At 37.4% G+C, this 26,334-nt stretch overlaps 1 long non-coding RNA gene and 1 pseudogene across 2 annotated transcripts in view; both read right to left on the bottom strand.

The window, feature by feature from the left end:
- Positions 1-5,205: 5,205 nt before the first annotated feature.
- On the bottom strand, positions 5,206-5,933 carry LOC105081983 (large ribosomal subunit protein uL6 pseudogene; annotated as a pseudogene).
- Positions 5,934-11,092: 5,159 nt separating this feature from the next.
- The window catches only part of LOC141577709 (uncharacterized), a 66,989-nt gene continuing 51,747 nt past the window's right edge, over positions 11,093-26,334 (bottom strand). Inside the window, exon 3 of one of the 2 annotated variants that reach the window (XR_012507020.1) lies at positions 11,093-14,927. This is a non-coding gene — a long non-coding RNA (uncharacterized LOC141577709). Of the gene's footprint in view, positions 14,928-19,968; positions 25,904-26,334 lie in introns of those variants that run through there. The other variant, XR_012507021.1, reaches the window with a different exon arrangement.

Genomic DNA, 26,334 nt, shown 5'->3' on the forward strand with positions numbered 1-26,334 from the left:
GGCGGGGACGCCGCGGGCGCGGGAGTGGCTGCGTCCGGCCCAGGGCGCGCGTGGGCTCGTGGAGGGGCGGGAGGGTGAGCGCAGGCGTGAGTGGGGCGGGGGGAGGGGGGTGTTTGTGTCCTTTCACTCTAGCAGCCGGGGCTCCAAACATTCCTTTCTGCACTGAAGGGTTTTCCTCATTGTTGTTGTCTTTGTGCTCCAGTGTTGCCAACTTACTGGAATTCCTGACGTGGTTGCACAGCAGGGCTCAGGCTGACCGTACGAGCCAGCTGCGTTTGTGTTTGGGGCTGACCCCGCCGTTAATCCCAGAATAACGCCGAAGGGGGAAAGAGTGGAGGGAGAACGGGAGGGAGGGGAGCAGATAAAGAGGTGGGGATGGGGGGTGAGGAGTCAATAACGAAGCACGGTCCGTCATTCCCAATATTGTGTGTGTAAACTCTCACATCCACACTTTTTCACTAGAAAACCTCATTTTCTCAAGGCAACCCCAAAGTCGTTCCACTTCAAAACAGACATCTTTTACAGCCGGCACCATGCGCATGTTTTTATCTCTGTATCTATACCTGAGAATGCCTGTTTCTGTATTTGGAGGATTAAAACTAAGGACCCGCATCTGGGAAAGCGCAGGGTAACTAAATTGTGATTTATGCCAGCCTTGTTTCTATATAATGCAGAAGTGAAATTTCTTTTTGTTCCATCTCTCTCTCTACATACATGCATAAAGGATTTTACAGAGCAGTTAACCAAGAGACAGGAAAGTGCTGGGAAGTGACATTTATTCTAGTAAATTTATGTTAATTGATTTCCTTAATATATTTTTGACTTGTCTATATTATTATTACGCATCTCAATACCTAATTACGGGAATATTTTCAGAGCATTTGTTCCTATCCTGAACTAACTTCTGCTTCCTGCAGTGGGCATGAAGTTGTAAAATCTCCTTGAGTACAATCCAACTTCAGTTTGCTAATAATCTAATTCAGATTTGCCTCCTGAGTGCCCACTGAACAGTTTCAATCCAATATCACTGAGAGTTCAAACACAACATGATGGAGCCTGAACCGTAAACCTTCAGTGCTTCTTATCTCAGTAAAGGGGACCAGCATTCACCCCACATGCCAAGGCTGAAATTGTCATTCTTGACTCCTCCCTCTTCCCCACCCCATATGCAAAATTCCTCAATCCATTCCTCTCTCAAACCCATTTCTCTCAATCTTACTGCCAACAGCCACCAACCTCTCTCACCTGAATTATGGCAAAAGCCTTATAATGGGCTCCTTGCTGTCAGTCTGCCCTCTCACAACTATTTTCCATTCTGCAAACGGATGACCAAGGTGATATTTCCATCAGACCAGTGCTTTCAAACAAAGGTAACTATTAGAGGGCTAGGAAATCAATTTAGTAGGTTAGATGAGAATTATTTTCAAATAAAATAGAGCAGAATAGAAACAAACATAACTTTCATATGGAAAAGATTTGTGTTATTTCAGAAAACTCTTGTAGGGTAACTCTTCACAGTTGGACAGTTAGTATTTGAACATAACTCCACCTCCTCCTCCCCTCCTCCCCCAGCTCTGGAGGAGGGAAGCAATGAAGGAGGCAGGAGGTCAAGGCAAGGTGACTCAGGTATAATATCAGGACAAGGCGTGTCCAGCATACGCAGGGTAGATGCATCAAGGTTATAGAAGCTAGACATAGGGTAAATAGAGCAGATACCACATGGTATTACCTATACAAATGCATAACATAATTATAAGAAAGCATCAGAAGAATCCAAACTGAGGGACATTCTATTAAATAACTAACCTGTATGCTTCAGATTGGCGAGGTCATGAAAGACAAAAAAAGGAGGAGGGACATTTGAGACATAGGACAGCTACATGCCATGCGCAACCTTGGGTTGGATTTGGACTGGGGGAAGAAATAGCTCTAAGGGATATTACTGAGGAAATCAGAGGCATTTCAATATGGACCGTAGATTGAATAATAATATCCTGTAATATCTGATATTGGTTATGAAAGAGAATGTTCTTGTTTTTAGGAAATATATCCTGAAGTATTTAAAGGTTCAGGAATATGATCTTGCAATTTATTCTTAAATCATTCAGAAAAAAAACAGTGTATGTGTGTGCGTGTGTGTGTGTGTGTGTGTAAAAATTGGGAAGAGAGAAAGAGCAAATGAGCAAAGGGCATATGGGGGTTTCTGGCACTATTACTGCAACTTTTCTGTGAGCTTAAAATTATTGAAATAAAATGTTTTTTTTTTTAAAGTTTGAGAACCTTTGCATTAAATCATAAGTCCCATAAGGACAGTTCCTCGCTTGTCTCCCGATGTTTGCTCCTATTATTTCCTCCATCTAGAACATTCTTTCCCTACCAGTCCCTCCCTTCATCTGATTAATTCCTATTCAACTTTCCAGTCCCATCTAAAATATCTCTTCTTCCAGGAGGCCTTCCCTAACCACCCCTACTGACTTAGGAGCCCCTTCTATATGTCCTCCTAGCTCTTTAGATTTCCCCCATCCCAGCTCTTGTGGTGTTCCCTTGGCTTCCTAAAATCTCCAAGGCCAGAGTAATTTTTTGCTGTCATCCAGACCATATCAGTCACTTGGTCATAATATTTCAATAGTTTCCCCATTATCCCTGGAATAAAATTCAAAAAATTTACCATGCCTATGAGCTCTTGAATGATCTGGCCCCTGGCCATCTCATGAACCTCATATAACAATCCAGCCACACTGGCCTCCCCCTGGTTCCTCAAACATAGTGTCTGCTTTCTCAGCCTTGAGGGTGAGATTAAGGAGCCTAGAGGAGAGATAGCCAGAGGTTCATGGGGCTGTCTAAATTCCTGACTGCGTTCCAGGTCTAGTTCCTAACCTAGATTATCCTCACAATAATTCTTCTTTTTCTTGCGTGAGCTTGAATGAATCTCTGCCCCTTGTAAAACAGAGTCAGACTGAAACCGTCATAAAAGTGCCAAAAAGGCACCACGAGGTACCTTATCTACCTGGAAGCCCCAGTAGGCTTCTGATATAATAACAACTGCCATCCACAAGGGAAGAACATTGTTGGGTGGTTTTGTGTTTTGTTTGTTTGTTTTTTTCCAACTTTTGACTTGCCAGCCTCAGGACCAGGTTCTGAACCATAAGTCAGCTGCCTGTTCCTCGTGGTTAGCCAGCCCTAGAAAAGCCACAGCAAGACCTGAAAGGAGAACCAGGGCAGTGGCCATGTTTTCCAAACCAAAACAGAGACACCAAGTATAATATGACAAAGGAATCCTCCTGGTTTGCAAATATAGTCATATGAAACATCTTGGCAGATGTTTAAAGAAACAGCAGAGACTAACGAGTCTCACTGATTGAAAAAATGTTCAATAAAATTAGGACTTTCCTAAAAAAACATAGGGCTTAAAGACATGATGGCAGGAAGCCCTGGGAGTCAGGTGGGCCTACAGTGAGCACGTGAGCTCTGCTCGTGCCAGCACCACAAGCACCAGTTAAGAAGCCATGCAGGGGTACTTCACAGTGCATAGGGAGGAGGGCTAGGAACACAGTAGTGGTGTCAACGAAGTTGACTTCCTGCTTTACAATCTTCTCTCTTAGGAGTGATTTCTGCAGGCAAAGGTCAGTGAAAACATCTGCCTGGATAATGACTCCTGAGAGCTAGAAGACCAGTACAATTCCATCAGTCCCACAGTCCATCTCTTATCTCAGGGATTGTGAAAAGGCTGGAAGTCAAGATACGTGATAAGGAGTAGTATGTGAATGAAGAAAGGGCCTATGTAAAGTCAGGAGTCATATATGATCCTTTAGGTGAAACAACCTATTAGGACAATTATCTCAGTATCTCCACTAGACAGAACTCCAGTCTTCAATGTCCGACTTTGCTTGGGGACCTACAAAAGAATTCAGCCAGGCTCCCTATCAAAGGAGTTGGGTCTGACTTTTTCATCACTGAATCCTCAGAACTTGGCATAGGACCTAATATATGGCAAGTCTTCAATAAACGTTTGTGGAATGAATGAATGAATGAATGAGCAAATGAAATAAAATAGTATTAACTCTGCATTTGGCTTCTGGCATTTAGAAATCAGACTTTACAAGGTGCAGCTTATTCTGAAGAGATCTTAAGATCTTGCATGCTATGGAAAGCATTCTGAAGGTATTTCAGAGGGTTAACTTCTCCCTAGCAATCCTTGCCTTTAGGGCCTACAGTTAACATTGCAACTGGAGTTTTATTTCTTTAATGTTCCATGGAGATATTTGGCAATATTTGGAGACCTTTTTGGTTGTTGTGACTAGGGGGTTTGACTGTCATTTAATGGGTAGATATCAGGAATGCTGTTAAACACCCTGCAACAAATAGGACAAACCACTCACCAACACCCCCGCTGACCCCACTACCCCATCCCACAGCAAAGAATTATCTGCCCTCAAATTTAAGTAACTCAAGGATGAGAAACCTTGAAACTACAGTCAAAAGATTTGTAACAACAAAATCTTTAAGATGGATTTCACACCTTTAGATCAAGAACAGAATCATAAAATCCATTTTAAAACCATTTCTGCTAATTTCATCTTCCTAGTAACTGGATAATGAAGTAGGGAAAAGACTATAGACCTGTAGATCAGCATTCAGTCAAGAGAAACACATTAAGATGGGAAGAAGCCAAGAAGCATTTTTTCAAATCCTAGAAGATACATCTCCGTTCTTACACTTCAGCAATGTTTGAGTAAATGCAAACTAAGCAAGTAAAGTACCTCTTTTCCCTCTTCTCTCTGGTTGACCAACTGCTATTTTTCCCTCAGCCTCAGCTCAAATATTTTCCTTTTTGTGGTAAAATCTCCTCCACCTCTTCCAGAGAGTCTCTTTCTTTTCTGTAATCCCATCCCACCAAACACCTTCATTAGGATTCTCACTTCATGGTATATATTCTTTGATTATATTCATACCTCCTCCAATAAACTTTGTACTCATCAAAGTCTTCTTTCTTACATAAACTTTTTAAATGTAGAATAGATTTACATAAAAACTGCAAAGATAGTACAGAGGGTTCCCATAGATCCCACAATGATGTTAGAATATTATTAACAACTAACATTAGTGTGGTACGCTTGTAACAATCAATGAGCCATTATTGACACATTATTATGAACTAAAATCCATATTTTATTCCAATTTCCTCAGTTTTTACCTAATGCCCTTCTTCTGTTCCAGGATCCCATCCAGGATGTTACATTATATATTTTTTTCCAAATTAATAAAGCCTTTATTGCATCCTTAAACTATCACAAATGAATCTGAAGAGTCATCTGGCATCTTGCTGTTTCTGTAGCCAGACAACTTAGTTAGATCTTATCCATCAGCCTGCTGACCTGTTCCTTTTTCAGAAACATAGATACCATCCAAAAATTTTCTGATATCTTTGTTTTTAACTGTCAGGGCTTGCTGAATCAAAGAAGTTGAGTTTGATACCAGTTCAATGTCGTTTCTTCCAAGAATTAACTCATCTCTCTGGGCTTGAGATACTGAACAAGCAAAGCCTGGCCTCATCTGAACCCTGCAGATGTATTTTTCACCCAAGAAATTTCGGATTCCAACAAGAGAACCATTCTCCTGAATAACAACTTTGATGGGGAAGTGAGCATACCCAAACCTCATCTTGTAACAGAAGCCCAGTGTAACACCTTCGATCAAGTTCTATAAATGACTACAGATAGTGCCAACGGTAGCCAGTTCTTTTCTATTTCCCACCATTTGGTAACTCCAAGCCTCTTCTTTTCCTTTCCAAGGAGGCTAAATTCTACATTGATGTGATTGAAGTCCCTCCGCACAGTGCCTCTGGGGCCCTTCACAATAACTGTGCATCCCTTCAAAGTGATGTCAACATTTTCTGGAATGTCGACAGTCTAACTGCTGAGAATGGTCTTCATTCTCACAGTAGATGTGACAAAGAGCTACATTATATTTAGTTATCGTGTCTCCGTAAGCTCCTGTTGCGTGACAGTTTTGCATAAATTGTTTTTGGTTTTGATGACTTGGAGAGTTCTGAAGAATACTGGTCAGGTAATTTGTACAGTGGGCCTCTGTTGAGATCTAATGTCTAATTTTTTTTCATGATTAGACGGGTTATTTTGAGGCAAGATGACAGAGGTAAAGGGCCATAATCCTGACATCACGTCAAGAGTACATGCTGTCAGCATGACTTACCATGTTGATGTTCATCTTGATCACCTGGCCGAGGTCGTGTTAGTCAGGTTCTCCACAGCAATCACTCCTCCCCATGCGCTTTTCATTCTGTCCTCTTTAGAAGGAAGTGTTTATGCAGCACTCACAATTCACTTCCTGAAGGGCAAAATAAGGGAATTCTTTGGATTGGATATTTATCTATTTGCCCCTAATTATTTGTTTATTCAATAATTTATTTATATCACTATGGAATTATGGATACTTACTTTCTGGTTTGGGTTATAATCCAATACTGTATTATTTTATTGTTCAAATTGTTCTAGCTTTGGTCATTGGGAATTCTTCCAGTTGGTTCCTATGTCCCTTTAACATACTCCCATCATTGTGAGGTTTTGGTTTTTGGTTTTTGTTTTGAGCACTTCCTTACTTTCCAGCACTACAAGATGCTCCAAGTTCACCTTGTATACTCTCTGCCCCAGTCCTAGAATCAGTCAAGATCTTCTTTTTATTTTGTTTTATGAATAAAACTAGTGTATAAAACTTGCTGAATATTCACTATATGCCAGATATGAGCTAAGAATCTTACGTGTATAAGATCACTGGCTGACATCAAGCAAGTTTCAGCTAAGTAGTATGCAAACACTGATACACCTTGGTTTTAATGAATTGCCAGGGGAAATTATTTTTACTGCATTTTATTTTTTTTATAATACTAGGACGGGAAGCCTAATATTACAAAGCATGAAGCCTACAATATAGAATGGAAAGACTTGATAGTTTTTTGTCTATAAAAATCAACTAATTTTGTAAGAAAAAACTCAATAAACAATTTTGAAAGACAAATTGGAAAATACTTTTTACATCTATGACCAAAAAAGTTAATATTTAATAATAAAGAAAGGTCCTTAGAGACTAATAAAAAGTTGAGGACCTCACAAAAAAAAAAAAAATCCTTGAACAAATAATAGCTAACATTTATGTAGTGCCTACTATGTGCTAGACACAGTTCAAAGTGCTTTGTGAATATCAACTTATTTAATCCTTACAGTAACCGTATGAAGTAGGTACTATAATTAATCCTATTTTCCAGATAAGGGGAAAATGAGCCCAGAGAAGTTAAGTGATTTTCTGAATGTCACACAGATAGTTCAGCAGACCCAGAATTTGAACCCAGTCGGATCAGCTCCATAGTACCTAAGCTTGTACTTTCCCTGAAAGCAGAATCCTGAAATATAGACTTGAGTGGAAGTAATTTACTTGAGAAATAACACCAGGGAGCAATATTGGGGCACCAGATAGAATGAGACAGAGAAGGAGAAGCTATATAGGGGTGCTGTATCAATGTCACCACCCTGGGATCTGGCACTTAGTTCTCTCAGAGCCTTCTAAGGATAGTAGAGAATGCTTTTCAGAATTATCCACCTGACTGTCAACCAGAAGTATTTATCCATCAGTTCCCATCCCCTATTGCTTAAGAGTTATTTTCAGGGGCATTACCTTCCCTGTAACCTGGGGTATGCATGTGTGCTTGCTGAGTCCATCAGTATCTGCAGCAGTGGAGAAGTTCCAGGGCAGAAAGTAAAAGATCTCCTGCAGCAGACACCTGGAGCTTAGTGTGTCCAGCATAAGGTCAGCTGAAGCCTGTGTGAGGAGCCTGGTGACCAGGCAGTTGTCACACCTTAATGTTCTGTGGTACTCTTATTGTGTCCCTAGTGGAATCATTATGTCTAGGAACAAGGACCTCTAAAACCAGTAGAGCCTAAATTACATTCCTGTCATTTAGCAAATTCTTGAAGTGACGGTATATGCTACATAGTACATCCTAGAAGACGGCACCCCAATCACATAGTTTTATTGTTGAGCTGGTCATTTAAATGAGAATTTAATAGATCATTTCATTGTTCCATTAGGGTAGCTTCTTCTGGGTTATGAGATATATAATAGGACAAAGGCATTCCAAGGTCAAACATCCAATATTAAATCTCCTTCACTACAAATGGCTTCCTTGTTTCAAGGCAATATGATTCAAGATTCCTTGCTAGTGAATCAGGCATTTCGTAAGCTTTCAAATGATGGTGTTGGCAGAGGCACTATGAGATGGGAAGACAAACCCATATTTAGAGAACCTGTTGACTCTAGGAAGAGCCAATCACTTCTCCCTCCATATGAAAAAGGTCCGTTGTAATCAACATGCCACCAAGGGGCTGATTTTTCTATTTCTTCTCATGTCAGTGTTGGCAATTTGTGCTTTTCTAGGAATTTTCAAATACATCAGCAGAAATGTATTCATCATATTCTCTTGTTATCTTTTTGGAATTTGCATGATTTGTTGTACTATCCCTCGTTTCATTACTATATTGATTAGTTACTACCTTTTCTCTTTTTTCCTTATCAGTATTATCAATTTTGTTGGTCTTTTCAAATTTTTTTGGTTTCTCTTTAATTAATTGTATTTTATTTTTTGTTGTGTATTTCATTAATATCTTCTCTTTTCTTTATTATTTCTTCCTACTTATTTCAGTTTTTATATACTGTTATACTCATCTATTAATTTTTCATTTCCAACATTATATTTTCAGTTCCAGAATTTCCATTTGAATCTTTTTATTTTTATTTCCAGTTTTATTGAGATATAATTGACATACAGCTCCATTCTAATCTTTTTAGGGAGCCCAGTTCTCTTGTAAAATTCTCCATTTTGTCATCTATTTTCTTGACTGTATCAACCGTGATTATTATAAAGTTTACACCTGATAACACCAGTGTATAGAGTGCCTCTTTTGAAACTGTCTATTGTTTGTCTTTGTTTTCAGTCATTTCATCCAAGTTCCTGATATGGCCTGGCAAATTTTAACTGAATACTTTATCCTTAGCATGAAAAATTGTCTGGGCTATAGATGATGCTATCTTCTTCAAAGAGGATTTATTTTCCTTTACGCAAGCAGTTAGAATAGGGGTAAACCTTTGATCCAGTCAAACTGAGGTATCTCAAGACTGGATCTTAGTCTTTTTGAGAGCTGAACTGGTTCTGGTTTGTCCTACTGCGAGAGTATAGTCACTGAGGTATCTCCATGGAAGACCTGGAGTGTTTTCAGGACCCCTCTTCCTCCTTGATGGCTAAGAACTCCAGTGTTTATCTCACCAGCACCATGATACTACCAAAAACTCTGATTAATCTTTTAACACTTTAGCATCCACTTTATACCAGACCTCTTAGTTCAGTGCAGCTTACACACTGGAAATGGCTTGAGAAGAAAAGCAGTGGATTTGGAGGCCTACCTCAGTGTCTTCCCTTTCTTTTTTGGACCTTAGTCTCTGAAGTGCTGGATATCTTGTTGCGCTCTAATTTCTTTAAACAGTTGTTTTACATTTTGAAAGTTTAAATGTATTTGTATATAATTGTGACTATTCTCTGATGCTACCCCCAAACTCCACAAGTTGTAGTTTCTTAAAGGTTAATTACAATAAGGAATCTGAAACCATATCGATGAAATGTTCATCCTCAGATTAAAATCCATCGGTCTTTCACTTTGAATAGATTTTGTAACATTTTGCACTGGTCACTTGGAAAATATCAGTTTCCTATTAGTCAGTTCTTCTAAAAGTTGATATATCTCATTACAGAATTCTTAAAGCCATTGGTTAGTATCACCACAAAACTCAAGAAAAAATAGCCAAGTATTGTTGAGCTATCAAGCTCCACTGACAGCTCCACAAGTTTTCCAAAATTGTAATTTTTCAGTTGAAAGCATAGCATGTTCCGCCTAAGGATCGCAGGGCACCCTATTGTTACAGAAACCTCTTTAGTAACGAATGTGTCACAAACAGAATAACTCACTATATTTGAATATGTTGCAAGACTGCATTTGAATTATGTATCATCAATGGTATAAGTAAAAATGTTCCTATACTCTTCAAAATTTGTACATTCTATCAACATAAAGATGACAATTTCATAAAATAATATTTAAGCCTAGAAATGTCTTAACCTGAAAGGCAAATTGGGCTAAATAGAAAAGTTTTTTTTTAATTAAAATAAAAACAAAAATATAGCCTACTATTAACAATGTTTGGTGAGTAGCAGAGGGACCTGATCCTGCTGCCATCTGATTTCACTGACCGTAACTGCGGATAAACAGAGAACGCTTTTGACCAGGTAGCTTCAAAAATCATTCTTTTAAAACTGATTTACTACTTACATGACTCTTTCTAATAAAACTCTTACTATTTCTCAAATTGGAAAATTGGAGTCACTTTATAACACAGGCTTTAGAAGAGAGACTTCCAAATTTTTTTCACAGCCCCTTCCAGTGGGTGAATGAAGATAAAGGTATCTTCATACCTGACTGCCTTTGCCTCTGTGGCCTCAGAGTTGGCTGATTTTCATCTGGGCTCCTGTCTTCACTCACCAGTCATGACAAGGCTTCTCTCTATTGTCCCTTCTTGTTTATATGGTTATTTCAAACAATAATTAGATCATTGTCTCAGTTGTAACAGAAGAGAAAGGGTACTAGAACTAGGGCCTTACAGATTAATTGTTTTTTAAAATTTCATTTGTCTTTCATAAAATAGTATTTTTATCTTCATAAAAATGTTTAAGAAGTCAGTTTGCAGTGCGACATATGTTACATATGTTGTTCTGTTAAGCTGCATGTGTGTGCAGGAGTCGGGTAACGGGGATACAGAGAAAGAGAGATGCATAAGATCAAGCCCAAGATGGAACTCTACTCAAAAAACTGGTCACTCACTGAAGCAGTGAGAATGCTTAGCTCCAAATACTGGGATTTGGGATGATTTTTTAAAACTTTTCTGTATTGTGTAAATTATCTACAATGAACACATTATCTTTATGAAAAGAGAAAAAAAATTAATTACTTTTATTGGCCATAGTGTAGTTTCTGAAGTTTATTTGATTGCTTATCTTACTCTTCATAGCTTAAGAACATTTAGGGAATTTCCTAAAGTCAACAAGCAAGTGACACAACCAGAACCCAAATTCAGACATAATGACTGCCAGCCTGGGGATCTTACCATGTTTTTCCTGGATGTTTGTTTGTTTGTTGCTGTTTAGTTTTTTGTTTGTTTGTTTTTACACCTAACAGAAAGTGCAGCAGAAAAGGACTTTGCTAGGATCCTTAAGGGAGCTGAAATAAGCTCCTCCAAAGTCCCTGGGTTGGCATTATGACACCATGGACCTTCTCCTGAAAGACTCATAGGATTGAAGAAGTAAAAGTATCTCTGTCCGAAGGTGATATGATTGTGGATGTAGAAAACCCTAAAGAATACACACACACACACACACAAACACACACACACACACACACACTGTTATAGAGCTAGTAAATTAATTCAGCAAAGTTGCAAGACATAAAACCAACCCACAAAATTACTTATATTTCTATACTCTAGCAGTGAGCAATCCAAAAGGGAAATTAAGGGGGGAAAATCCACTTACAACAGCATCAAAAAGAATAAAGTATTTAGGAATAAATTTAACCAAAGATATAAGACTTGTACGTGAAAACTAAAAAACATTGCTGAAACAAATTAAACATGAATAAATGGAAACACAACTTGTGTTCATGGATTAGAAGACTTAATATTGTTAAAATGACAATACTCCCCAAAGTTATCCTCAGATTTCATGTAACCCTATCAAAATCCCAGTGGTGTTTTTTGCAGAAATGGAAAAGTCAAGTCTAAAATTCATATAGAATTTCAAGAAACTCCAAACAGCCAAAACAATCTTGAAAGAGAAGAACAAAGTTAGGCAGCTCATACTTCATGATTCAAAACTTACTACAAAGCTAGAGGATTCGAAACAGTATGTTACTGACATGAGTATAGACTACAGATCCAGGGGAAAGAATTGAGAGTCCAGAAATAAACCCATACATCTATGGTCAATTGGTTTTTGACAGGAGTGCCATAACCATTCAATGGGGAAAAAAACAAATAACACTGGGACAACATGCAAAAGAATGAAGCTGGATCCCTATCTCACATCATAAAAAGAAAAATTAACTCTAAATGGATCAAAGACTTAAGATAAACTATAAAACTCTCAGATGAAAACTTAGGGGCAAATCTCCATGACCTTGTATTTGTCTAAAATATGACACTAAGAGCACAAGCAACAAAAGGAAATAACAGATAAATTGGATTTCATCAAAATTTTAAAACTTTTGTGCATCAAAGAACAAAATCAATAGAGTGAACAGACAACCACAGAATGGGAGAAAATATTTGCAAATCATGTATCTGATAAAGATCTAGTATCCAGAATATATAAAGAACTCCTACAAATAACAACTAAAAGACTAACAACCAAATTTAAAAATAGACAAAGAACTTGGATAGCCATTTCTCCAAAGAATATTAAAATGTCCAAAAAGCATGTGAAAAGGTGTTCAATGTCATTATTCATTAGGGGAACACAAATCAAAACCAAAATGAGACACCATTTCACACACATTAGGATGACCATAGGAAATAAAAACCAGAAAATAACAAATTGGAGAAACTGGAACACTTGTGCATTGATGGGGATGTAAAATGGTGCACCCATTGTGGAAAGCAGTTTGGTATTTTCTCAAAATGTTAAACGTAGAATTATGATATAGTCCAGCAATTCTACTTCTGGGTATAGAATCAAATGAATTGAAAATATATGAATGGAAAAACAAAATGTGGTATATACATATGATGGAATATTATTCAACCATTGAAAGGAATACAGTTTTGATACACACTACATAGATTAATCTTGAAAATGTTATGCTAAGTGAAAGAAACCAGACACAAAAGGGCAAATATTATATGATTCCACTTACATGAGGTACCTACAGTAGTCAAATTCATTGAGACAGAAATAGAATGGTGGTTACTAGGGTTTGTGGGGAGAGATAAATGGGGAGTTACTGCTTACTAGGTACAGAGTTTCTGTTTGGGATGAAAAATTCTGGAGATGGATAGTGGTGATGTTGCACATTGTGAATGTACTTAAGGCCACTAAATTGCACACTTTATTTTATTTTTTTTTATTATGTTCTTTTGTTTTATTTATTTTTTTTAACATTTTTTATTGATTTATAATCATTTCACAATGTTGTGTCAAATTCCAGTGTTCAGCACAATTTTTCAGTTATTCATGGACATATACACACTCATTGTCACATTTTTTTCTCTGTGAGTTATCATAACATTTTGTGTATATTTCCCTGTGCTATACAGGGTAGTCTATTCTACAATTTTGAAATCCCAGTCTATCCCTTCCCACCCTCCACCCCCCTGGTAACCACAAGTCTGTATTCTCTGTCTGTGAGTCTATTTCTGTCCTTTATTTACGCTTTGTTTTTGTTTGTTTGTTTGTTTTTGTTTTTGTTTTTTAGATTCCACATATGAGCAATCTCATATGGTATTTTTCTTTCTCTTTCTGGCTTACTTCACTTAGAATGACATTCTCCAGGAGCATCCATGTTGCTGCAAATGGCATTATGTTGTCGGTTTTTATGGCTGAGTAGTATTCTATTGTATAAATATACCACATCTTCTTTATCCAGTCACCTGTTGATGGACATTTAGGCTGTTTCCATGTTTTGGCTATTGTAAATAGTGCTGCTATGAACATTTGGGTGCAGGTGTCATCCTGAAGTAGATTTCCTTCTGGATACAAGCCCAGGAGTGGGATTCCTGGGTCATATGGTAAGTCTATTCCTAGTCTTTTGAGGAATCTCCACACCGTTTTCCATAGTGGCTACACCAAACTGCATTCCCACCAGCAGTGTAGGAGGGTTCCCCTTTCTCCACAGCCTCTCCAGCATTTGTCATTTGTGGATTTTTGAATGACGGCCATTCTGACTGGTGTGAGGTGATACCTCATTGTAGTTTTGATTTGCATTTCTCTGATAATTAGTGATATTGAGCATTTTTTCATATGCTTTTTGATCATTTGTATGTCTTCCTTGGAGAATTGCTTGTTTAGGTCTTCTGCCCATTTTTGGATTGGGTTGTTTATTTTTTTCTTATTGGCACACTTTAAAATTATTAAAATGACAAATTTTATATTAAATGTATTCTACCATAATCAAAAAAATTCAAACAGTAAGAGAAAAAGAAATGGAAGTCAATAATAGCCAGCTTTACCCTACTTTCTTTTTGTAAAAATCCATTTGGCAATCAACAGACACTGAAAAGTACCTTCAGACCTTGTCAAGTTTTTGTCTTTCTTAGGGGCTTCAAATTTTCTTGCTCTTTTTCTGATCACTGATACAAACCCCTACTCATCCACTTTTCAAAAGCAATGTGTAATTTAAAACATTTATACTCCAAGTGAACTCAGAAGGTTTTTTGTACAACTCCAGGAAAAGTGATGACTACACTATTCATTAGGCTCTAGTGGCAACAGCATTTCAGTTGGTTAATTCTGCCTATGTAAACTTGCATAAACAAAATCCACCACTTTTTTTTCGTGTCTCCAAACTTCCTTATAGCTGAAATGCTCATAAGCCATTTATGTTTTCTGATTTTTTTTCAATGATGTAGATACGTCTTCTCACTCTGCATTAATTCAATCAATAACATCAACCTGGTTCTTGAAAGGTTTTGTGGCAGGCTCATGAAATAGACACAAAGTTGTCTGACATGTGATTCTTGCCTTCCAGGGATTAACAATCTTGAACAGAGTTCAAACTCCAAGGCCAAATCCACCAGATGCCTATTTCTGTATAGCCTACAAACTAAGGATAGTTTTTACAATTTTATACGGTTGAAAAAAATTCAAATGAAGAATAACATTTCATGACATATGAAAATTATGTGAAATTCAAGTTTCAGTGTCCAAACATCATCTTATGAGAACCTGGCTATACTAATTCACTTATGTACTGACTAAGGATGTCTTCACACAAGAGCAGATCTGAATAGTCACAACAGAGACCACATAGTCCACACAGCCTACAACATTTCTATCTGGACATTTATAGAAGTTTGCCAACCCTTGATCTAGAAGGTGAAGTGAAATGTATGTAAAAATAACGGCAAATCCACGCAGGATGGAGTGAACGTCATGTGAGTGACACCTATCTGGTGCTGAATCCTAGGAGACTGCAGAAGAGAGCAGCACAATCAAAGAAGGCATCATGGAAGAAGCAGCAAACTGGTCCTCAAAGGAAAGCAAGAGTTTCAGTAAGTGAGAATTCAGAAGATTCTAAACAAAGGGACACGTTTGCACAGAGAAAGAAGGAAAGGTATAAGCCAGAAAGACTTTAGGTATAAGACACTCCAACACTACAATCAAAAGGAATTATTGGGAGCAAAGAATGTGAATAACTTCATGGTGGCACCCTCTTTATTACATGCTAAAAACCATTAAAAATTACAGACATCAATTTTAAATGAATTCTCTCAACACTCTCATCTGGAATTCAGCACATTGCAAGAACTATTAGAGCAAAAGTTGTTTAAAAATTGTAGTCTGAGAAATAGAAGACATTTGCATTGGATTGGCCATAGCCACACTATTGGTGATTGAATAAAATGGACATGAACTTGTGTGATCTTACTCTTCAGATGTGCCTCTCTAACCAAAAACATACTCCCGCATTTTATGAGTATATTTTAATATGTCAAGTCTACATTTGTACGTCTGGTGGCTTAACAGGCAGTTAATAAAAAACGTGCTAGTCCCCAGAAATCCTATATAACTGCCGAAGTAGATGAACTGTGTCAGTAATCCAAAGGTCCTGAGCCCCCTGGATTGATGGTCAGTAAATAGTCAATTTTTTACCCCTTTGTCAAGGTGTTTTCTTAGTTAGGAAACTTCCCAGAAAATCATCTCTTAGGAAGAAGCAAAGTTCCAACCCTTAGACCTTGAGATGATTAAGGTAACTGTTTTACTTGGTAAACCTTGGGGGAGGTTAGAAAAGGAAATGTTTAGCTCTTGCTGCCTTTGTACACATTCAACGCGTAAAGGGCTTCCTGAGCAAACTTGTCTGGGCAGCACTGCCAAGACCAGGGCAGGCAGCACTTCACAGGCACAGCCCTGCTGGTATTACAGAAAGGCGGTATTTTCAGCAAGTTCCCCTCAGATCCTCCCAGTGATAAAGTTGAAGAGCCTATCACAGGCAACACTCACAATTAAGAGCTACATTGTCTGAGTTCAAACCCCAACTCTAATCCCTCCCCCAGCTATGTAACCTTGGCAACACAACCTCTGCTTGTCACCTCTCTGTGACTCAGTCTCTTCATATGCAAAATGGGACTAGTAATAGTGCCTACCCCATACAGTTTTTGTGTGGATTAATGTTCAGTAAGTATGAGTTATCATTATTGATGGCTCCAATATACAAGTCCTCTAGAAAATCAAAAGACCACTCTTCTCTTCCTGTCCAGGAGTCCTCAGTTTTTCCCAGAGTCCATTCTATTAATGACCGTACATTTTTCACCATATAGTATAAACTTCCATTACTTTGCATTTTCATTTCTTCCCCTCATTCAGTCATCTTCTGGCTCAAGAACTAGATATGTGACCTTTGGAATAAAAAATCAATGGAAAAAGGACTAACTTTTAACTCAAAAAAATCTCATAAAAACAAAGCTAAAAGGATGGGGGGAGGAGGATGCATACGATGGAGTTGGAATGTTGCTGAAGAATTGTCTGTGAAAAGTCAGCTATTTCAAAGGATCTTCACTAAATATTGAAGTTTTGTCTTTATTTATCAAAGACCTGATATAGTGTCTAATTTCAAACCTCTTCAGTGAAGGTTTCTTTTTTTTTTTTTCCTTTGGACCTATGAAGTGTCAACACCCATTTGAGTCAATGGATTAATTTTGATGAAAAGAAAAACTCCCAAAAAGCAGTCTCACTTGCTTTTAAAGCTTTCTAGTACTGCACTAGAGTGGGTTATAAATAATTAATTTGTGTCTTTGGGGCTGCTGTGAATTCATCAACAAAAAAGAAAAAGAATGATCCTTTCCCCTTTCCCATTCAAGAAATACAGGCAAGTTTTTATGTCTAAGCTTTGGGTTCCTTTGCCCCAAGAAAGATAGTAGTGCTTTATGCGTTTCCTAAGCTTTCTTTAGGGAAGGCTCAGCCCATGCAAGGAAATGATATTAAGGCTTCTATGCTTCCAAGGAAAGAAAAGGGTATGCCTAGTCTCCCAAGTATTGTTGGATCCCTGAAAGACTAGGAGAGGAGAGGGATGGGATTCTATGAGGAAGGGAAGTCTCCATTAGCTTGGAGTGAACCTGAATGTTGAATGGCAATGGGATGCCTGTGGAGGACAACAGCCTTGGACATAGCAATGGGGCTCTCCACTGCCAAGCCTGCAGAAATTGGAGAGGACCTCAGTGAAGGATTTCTCTGTAGTCCTCCTGGAGCAGAGCAGTGGGTGTGACAGGCCATCTCATAGCAGAAGGAGTGGACTGATATTGGTGATTGTCATAGTTCAGACCCAGCTTTTCCATCCTCCATAGAACCAGGGTTCTTATGCAAGCCAATGGCAGATGAATGGTTTATATTGAATTGTTTATTGATCTTGGCAAACAAGAATTCAGAAATAGATTCAATTTTATTTCAAAAATTAAAACAATGTGGCAAATTGTTATGGAAAAATTCACACCTGTTATAGATTCCTTTATTTTCCCATAAAGTGGAAACATTAGTAACATCCACTTCAAAGGTTATTGATTTGACCAAATGAGATATACTATGTAAAACATGAAGTGCACTTTAAATATTTCTGAAACTGTTACAGGTTTAGCATGGACTTTCCTACCTTTGCTGAAGCATTAACTAACCACTTGCTCCAAAGTCATTGTTCTCTCTCGTTTGTACTTATGTAAGTGAAGGCTCAGTTCACTGCAGCCAGCAAGAGTAATTCTATGAATGTCAGGATAGGAGATTGGTATCATAGAGACAGACCTATGACCGAGCTCTACTCTTTTGATAGCTACTTTCCCCTCCAACACCAATACCCAACGCTAGCATAAGGCCATGGAGCAAAGCTCGTAGTGATGTCCAGGCTCTACCCCAGATCATTAAACTAGAGTCTCTGGGAGTACGGCCCGGGCATGGCTAATTTTTAAAATTTCCCAAATGATTCTAATGTGCAGTCAGGTGGAGAACCCTGACCTGGGGGATTAATATTGCTTAGACAATATTAATAACTGTATAGACCTGTGCAGATAGGATAATTAAAGGAAGAGTTTGAAGGAGGTTAAATCTGCAGTCAATTATTATAAGATTCCTATTGGCCTTATTATGTTTCATCGGTAAAATATGTACCTACAAAAGGGTTTTCTAGGTGGTCTATTTTTCCAGTCCAAGGAAATTGATTTAACCCTTTCCTGTAGATACGCACAGAAAAATCTTAATCCTCCCCTATGGGTCTGTTTGTTTGTTTTTAACATTTCTCTTATTATCCACTCTAGGAATGACCTCTGAAATTACAGTGCCTTTTAAGCACGGATATTGTGAATGCAGAAATCTAGCTAAACAATATAGGAAGCTTTATTCAGCCTGAAAGCCACTACTGTGACTCTCTTGGAATAATTATATTAAAGGAGAAATGGTCTGCAATTCTGATTTGGACACTAAGAGGGGTAATCCAATAATACAGATAATGTTTAGATAAGTGTCTAAAAAATATGCAGATGTATCACCCTTCTCAGAATTTTAGTAAATGTTCTATAAACAAATTCTTGAAAGTAGCAAGGGGATTTCTTGATTAGCAAAACTTTCTGTACTGGGAAAAAATCACTTCTAATACTCTTCACGACAACCCTATTGGGGAGGTGTAATTAGCTCCCTTTATACAAGAAGCAGCTGCTTAAGAACAGTCAAGCAATTTGTCCCAAGCTCCCAGACCTAGGACATGGGAGGCCAGGGACTGGATCCCGAATCTTTCTGAGTCAAAGTCTAGACTCTTGATTATGAAGCTCTAGGGTCATTCTAGCTTTCTGAACAAACCGCACCAAAAAGCTTTTGCTCCCTTCAAAGTCTTACATAACCCAACACAATTCCTGCCTCAAACAGGAGTTTCAAACTCAAAGGATTACAGGGCCCAGTCTGTAACACAAATGAGTTAATATAGGTCAAATTTAAGAAAAAATCCATGTTGTCATATAGTGTGTAACTTGGCTACTGCTGAGCTTCAGCCAATTATTGTCCTGGAAGAAGTTAGTCCTAATATTATCAGCCCTTATTTTTATAACAGAGGCCAGAAACCTGGATTTTTAATGAGAAACAACCCAGTTTTCAAAGATTGGCAATAAATGTACTTTTTTTTTCTTCTAGTTTTCTTGAGATATAATTGACTGACAGCCCTGTATACCTTTAAGGAGTGCAGCATAATGATTTGACTTACATACATCATGAAATGTTTAAATGATCAAAAAATAAGTTTAGTAAATAGCTATCATTTCATATAAATAAAAAATTAAAGAAATAGAAAAAAAATATTTTTTTCTTGTGATGCGAAATCTCAACAACTTTCACATGTAACAGCAGTGTCAATTATATTTATCCAGTACTGTACATTACATCCCTAGTATTTATTTATCTTACAACTGGAAGTTTAAGTTGTCTGTTTTTAAAAGAATAATACATGGGACATCACTGAGCAGGCTAAACCATGTGAGCCACAGTTTGGGGAGAAAAGAGAGGCTTGTTCAACATTCTTTTTTTTTCCCCCGATAGACATTAGTTGATTTAGGTACAAGTAAATGACTTTCTAGACAACACAATAAGAGAAAGGAGTAAGGCCAGTAAGTCCATGGTAGGAAAAAAAAACCAGTTCATTGTTTAATCAGAATCTGACTTATACATATACCAAGAAAATAACCTTCAGTGAACTTAAATCAGATTTTATTCCTTGACAGCAAGAGTAAACATGTGAAAATGCTGTATACCAATTAATGAAAATATAGATATTATATGAAATGTATGCAAAGATAGTATATCTACTTTGACAACAAATTCACCGAGTAATTTTAAGCTAATCAAAGTCAACTCATTCCTTTAGAGCAAAAGCTGTCTTATCTGCAGCCAGCCAAGGAAGCATTATCAGGTTTGGAGGTAGGTTTTTGTTTTCCCCCAGGAATGGCAACTTAAAGGAAAAGCCCTCAGGTTGTATTACAGCAAAAAAAAAAAAAAAAAAAAAAAAAAAAATTACTATTTTCTAAAATCTCTTTGACTCTCAGATCTCTGAACCAGAGATAGGGCTGGAATGTGGATGTAGATGGGAGTAGCAGTGCCGGAATCTTTTCAATGGACGTGCTCCTAAGCACAGCATTTTTTTTCAAGACATTTCCCAATATGACTCAATAGAAAAAAAAAATTTAATCTCTGGGTTTCAAAATAAGTACTGAGTCAATACTTGTGTCTCCATTTCATTTACACCATCCATTCACATTGGTAACTACAATATTTTCATTTTTCTCTTTGTTTTGGTTTTCATTTCTCAGCTACATATAATTTTTTAAACAGTGGCTGTGTTTGAAGCTTTGTAATTTAACTTTTTCTGGATGCATTTTTGCACTTATAAAGACATGGTTTTCAAATAACATGTACTGAAAGACTGAAAGATCAAAAGAGGGAAAGTGCAGAACTTAAGTCTCAGAGACCATCTTCCCTTTCAGTTTATATCTAACACAATGATTTCGTTCTCAGGCTGAGGAAGAATCACACCCCTTCTATCCAAATGCAACTTTGAACATCATTTTTGTCTTTTGTAATGCCCAAAATGGAGCTTGATAAATAAGGAGTAGACCATAAGTGGAATTACTGGACTACATAGCAAAGATTTTGTAAAATCTGAACTTTAAATAGCATTAAGTCAAAATGTTTGCTCTTTGAACATTTGTTTTTATTTATTCATAAGTATCTTCGGTATGACTTTGAGATGCACACAGCTGAGACCCTGGAGTTTCAGCACACTTTAAATAGGGAACTAAACAATATGCTAAGTGAAATAAGCCAGACAGTGAAAGACAAATACTGCATGGTAACACGTGGAATCAAAAACAAAAACCAAAAAAGTTGAACTCATAGAAACAAAGAGAGTAGAAAAGTGAAATAGGGAGATATTGGTAAAAGGATATTAGCTTTCAGTTATAAGATTAATAAGGTGTGAGGATCTAATGATCCAATGTATAACATGATCACTTTAGTTGACAATACTGTATTGTATAGTTGAATTTGCAAAGAGAATAAAACTTAAATGTTCTCACCAGAAAAAGTAACTGTGAGTGATAGATACATTCACTGGTGGAGAGAATACTTTCACTATGTATATACATCATATCATCATGTTGTACAGTTTAAATATCTTACAATTTTATTTGTCAATTATTCTTCAATAAAGCTGAAAAAAATATAGGGAGCCAAAGACAGTGAGTGACCATATGAACTGAATTAAAATGTTGACAAGGTTCTTGCCATTTCTGAATGTTTCAAACTATATAAGGAAAACATTTTTCACTGCTAAAACTGACATATGTATTTTTTAAATTAATGTTTTTCTTATTTCAACCAGAAAAGGGAAAGTAAAATTGAAGGAATTTCCATGATACTTCAAAAGAATTTTTTAGCAACTCTGGATGCAAACAAACAAATAAAGCATCATATACTGAGTTGTCGTACTTAAAAAAAAAGATAGTTAATGAATGGGAATACAGAATCTTGAGATATAGAACTATTGCTATATCTCTAGAAAGGTGATAGTTATTTATAAATATAAAATGGTCCAGGTTTACTATAATTAATTTAGATTTTAAAATCTATAAAACTGCAAGAACTGCACTTACTCTGGTGGACCTATAAGGATGCTATATTTTCCATGGCAAAGCTTTAATTAAAACTTTCAAAGGTGGAAACCATGGCAAAAGATCAAAGAATGAGAAATAGGTGGCAGGCCATAGTCAGTTCAACATCAATAGCATTCAGCCGCCTCCTCCTCCTATTTCTTGATAAAAACCCATTAATTCCCACTCCCTTCTGGGTTAACATTCATTTCAAGAAAAATATGCTTGGACCTGCCTTGCACAAGCCTTCACACCATGAGAAGCAGAAGCAAAGAAACATGCTGAACATCTGAAATAGCCCGGCTGAACTCATGGCTGTACACCAGGCACCTCTGCCCCCTCTCCAATCACATACAATGTCCTTGCAAAGCCCAGAGGAGGAATTATCATTCCCTTTACTGCCTGGAATGGAAAGAAGATCAGATAAGTGCACATTAAAAAAGGTGATTAAATGGGTGACAGGTATTTCTAACCCTGGGCTCATGGTAATAATCATAAACCTATAAGTTCTTGTATCTTCCAATACAATTTGGTCAAAAGACACCCAACAGGTAGATTTTTATCTATTACGTTTCTTAAATAAATTTACCTATTTTGGAGAAGCTAGAGTTCCAGGAGACAATAAAAAGACAAAGATGGAGGATTAAATATGACCATTCTAAAACGTGAATGTCTGCCCTTCCACTCCTTATTTCAATTCTTACTTTAATGTGGAAATATAGCACCTAACGGTTTTGCATGTACATGGTGCCTAGCCAATCTATATCTTCTAAGTAAACTTTTTAAAGAATAAAATACACAAATCATTAAGTATATAGTTTGATGAATTTTTCACAAATTAATCCATGTAATCAGCATTAGATCAAGAAACAGAATATTATCAACATCTCAGAAACTCCCCTCATGACCCTTTTGGTCACTCTTCCACCAAGCGTAACCACTACTCTAAGTTCTAACCAGATAAGTTCATTTTAGGATGTATATAGTTTAACACAATTGAATTGTGTCTTTTTGAGTACTTGGCTCTAGATAAAATCTGCTGATATATATTGGACCAACCTAGCTGCTATCCCAGTCATTTATTGTTTGACTAGTCACCTATGCCAATTATTGCATAGTAAGCACCATTATGGAAAAAAAAGAGTCCAGGTTTAGTCCTTGCTCTGCCACCAATGAGTTATGAGATCTAGAGGGAGTAACTTCTCCATTCTCGCCCTTAAATTCCTCTTTGTAAAATGAGTACATTTAATTAGAAAAGGTACAAGTTCTCTTCTGAAAGAATGGAAATATTAATGATATAGACTTTCAACTATGTATCACTATCAAGGATATATATATAATTATATATTCAAATATAATATTCATACTCATATATACATACATACACAATTGAATATGTATTCAATTATATATAAGTATATAATTCAATTATATGTAGTTGATAATTATACAGAAAGATTTATATAGAGACAGATTTTATATATATGTATATGGGTGACAGGTATTTCTAAAGTATTTCTAAAGTGACAGATATTTATAAAGTATCATGCCTATTTACCTTCCTTCAAAGACAGATATTGATTATGGCATTACACATGTGGTATAAGAGCAGATCTGGGGCCCCCACCCCAACACTGTTTTAAGTCTTGCTCTAACTTAAGCAAAGAAATTGATGAGTGATTAATAATGCAGAGAGGGAATCATGAGACTAAATACATATGGGTCACTAGATGACATTTCTTCCTGAAGGGGCACAGAATTCGAGGAAATAGAAAAGCTCTGCACAGAATTCTAAAGTAGAGGAAGTTTATCTGTAGTGACCAGAGCCTTAATGGTCTTTGCTTTTCCTCTACTCAGTGGGAACTGTCTCTTCTCCAAAGTGCTCGGTGCTCTCATCAGTCCCTATCAAAATAAAAAGGTTTATTTTCACTAATGTGTAAATGGTTGCCAAGCCTGAATGTTCCCTCATAGAAGTATTGACTGTTACCAAGACATTTTGATTTTTAAAAGTGAACTTCTAGTTACAGAACTTCATGAATCAGAGTCAGGAGGACAGGTCATTTTTCCATCAAGGAACAACTAACATCACTCTATTCAGGTAACCACTAAAGCAACCTTCTTTCCTAATATTAGTGACTACTATTTATTGAGTGTTGTGCTAAGCTCCTTACAAACATCATTTCATTTATTTCCACAAGCAGTGCCATTATTATCATATTTATTTCATTTATGAACACACTGTTATTACCTGGCCAAGGGCACACAAGAAATGACACTAAATCCTAGATCTGTTTTTCTGAAAGGCTAGTGTGACCCTGGGTTTGGCAGCAGGTACCAGCCAAAGGCAAAGGCAGAAACTAGAGACCAAAGTTCCCCACAGCAATCCTATGAAGGGAATTCATTCTTCTGGATCATAGGTGGTGGAGGCCTGAAAGGCAAGGAAACACAGCAACTCTTTCTTGGAGCTGCTGGCTCCTCTGGCCCTCCTCCTTTGTGCTGGATCCTTTCAGAAGCTGCATTAATACTTTCAAGGCCCTGATAAGTTAAATAGCAGCAAAGCTTAAAGATGCATTGAAACACTGCTCCAGAAGGCCTGTAAATCAACCTGCTGGGCAGCCTTGACTTAAAGTCATTCCCAGCCAAGGTGTTATGGAAGCTTCTGAGGCCACTAGGGACTTCAGCTGCAAATCAAGGGCAGCCTCTGAATATCCTAACAGGGCATAAAACATCCAACATTCCCCTCTGAACGCACACGCCAACCACATCTCCTAACTCTTAGAAGGCAATGCAGCAGAGTTGTTCCAAAGGGGACTGTTTTATACCATTTGTAGAATTATGAAGTCCTGAGTCTTTTCAAAGGGCATTTACTAACCAAGGAGTCTGTGCTGAGAAAGAGAACAGTTTGGTAAAAAGTATGTCCTGGCACTTATCCCCCAGGGTACCTCTAATGATCCCAAGGGATACAAGGAAATACTCTAAAAATGCTCAAAACCAGATGATTTCAAAACCTAGGTATGGCCTCCCACGGTGCCTGGAATGGGAGGGGGCGTTGAAACCCAAGAGCTGAATGCGGCAACTCCAGAAAGTCAGGAATCAGCGGCTACCTGTTGAAGCTGTATCTCAACATGTGATGATTGCACTGGTTTTAGAAAGATTCATGGCATTTTGTCCAGAATGGTTTCACTGTCAGTCCACCATAATGAAAGAGTAACTTTGGGGCCACAGCAACCCACCATAATTACAGAGACTCATTTGGGGCAGCTCTGTTTATAAGATGACAAATTTAAATCCAACTACTAAATTTGAAAAAAAAATGAAAATATGATCAATCCAGTTCAGTAGCTCAGAAATGAATAAAATCAAGCTGCATTGTTTTAATGCAAATGAGAAGGGTATTTTTCTTTTTTCTTTTTTTTTTTTTTTTTTTTGGCGGGGGTGGGTAATTAAGCTTGCTTATTTATTTATTTATTTAATGGAGTTACTGGGGATTGAACCCAGGACCTCTTGCATGCTAAGCACGTGCTCTACTACTGAGCTATACCCTCCCCCAAGAGGTTTGGGGTTTTTTTTTTAATGTTTTTTGCAAATATCCAGTTTATCTAATTTTATGGTGTTTTCTTCTGGGCCCTTACAATGCTATAGTGTGTTTTGGGGACCACCATACGGCTGTGGTTTGGCTTCAGTAGACCACCAGCTTCTAAAAAGACTTATCAGGGAGTGTAAGATAAACAGCAAGTCAGAAGTATGTTCAGGATTGCTGGAGGGGTTTGGAAGGAGGAGTAGGAGAAAGAGCATCAAAGACTTGCAGACCATCACAGGTAAAGACTTCGAACTTCTCTGCCTTCCATTTCCTCTAATCTGGGTTGGCATGTCTGGCTAAATTCTTGCCTTCGGTGCCACTTTTAAAATCCTAAGAGATGAGAACATCAGAGCACTAGTTATTACCTTTAAAAAAGGATGGTCTCAATTCATGTGGCAGATCTATATTGACTAATATGAAGCAATTTCTGAGATACACTAATAAGTGACAAAAATGTTTCAGAATGGCATGTATATTTTGCCATTTGTGTAAGGAAAAAAAGGGAGGCAATAGTACACATAAATGTTTATGTATGCACAGAGTATACCTAGATTCTAGGATACATGGGAAAGGTATAAAGACGTGGGACTGATGCATCACCCCCACACTATATGCCTTCTGTAGTTTTACTTGTTTCCAACTTTGAAAAAGTAATCATGAAATAAAATCCACCATTTCACTTAGAGAGCTATATTTTTCAGACCAATATCTGACCTATGGGACTTTGAAATTTTACATAGTGAGAGTACAGTGCAGAAATA

Source organism: Camelus bactrianus, chromosome 5 (assembly GCF_048773025.1).
Source record: "Camelus bactrianus isolate YW-2024 breed Bactrian camel chromosome 5, ASM4877302v1, whole genome shotgun sequence".
Classification (NCBI taxonomy): Eukaryota; Metazoa; Chordata; class Mammalia; order Artiodactyla; family Camelidae; genus Camelus; species Camelus bactrianus.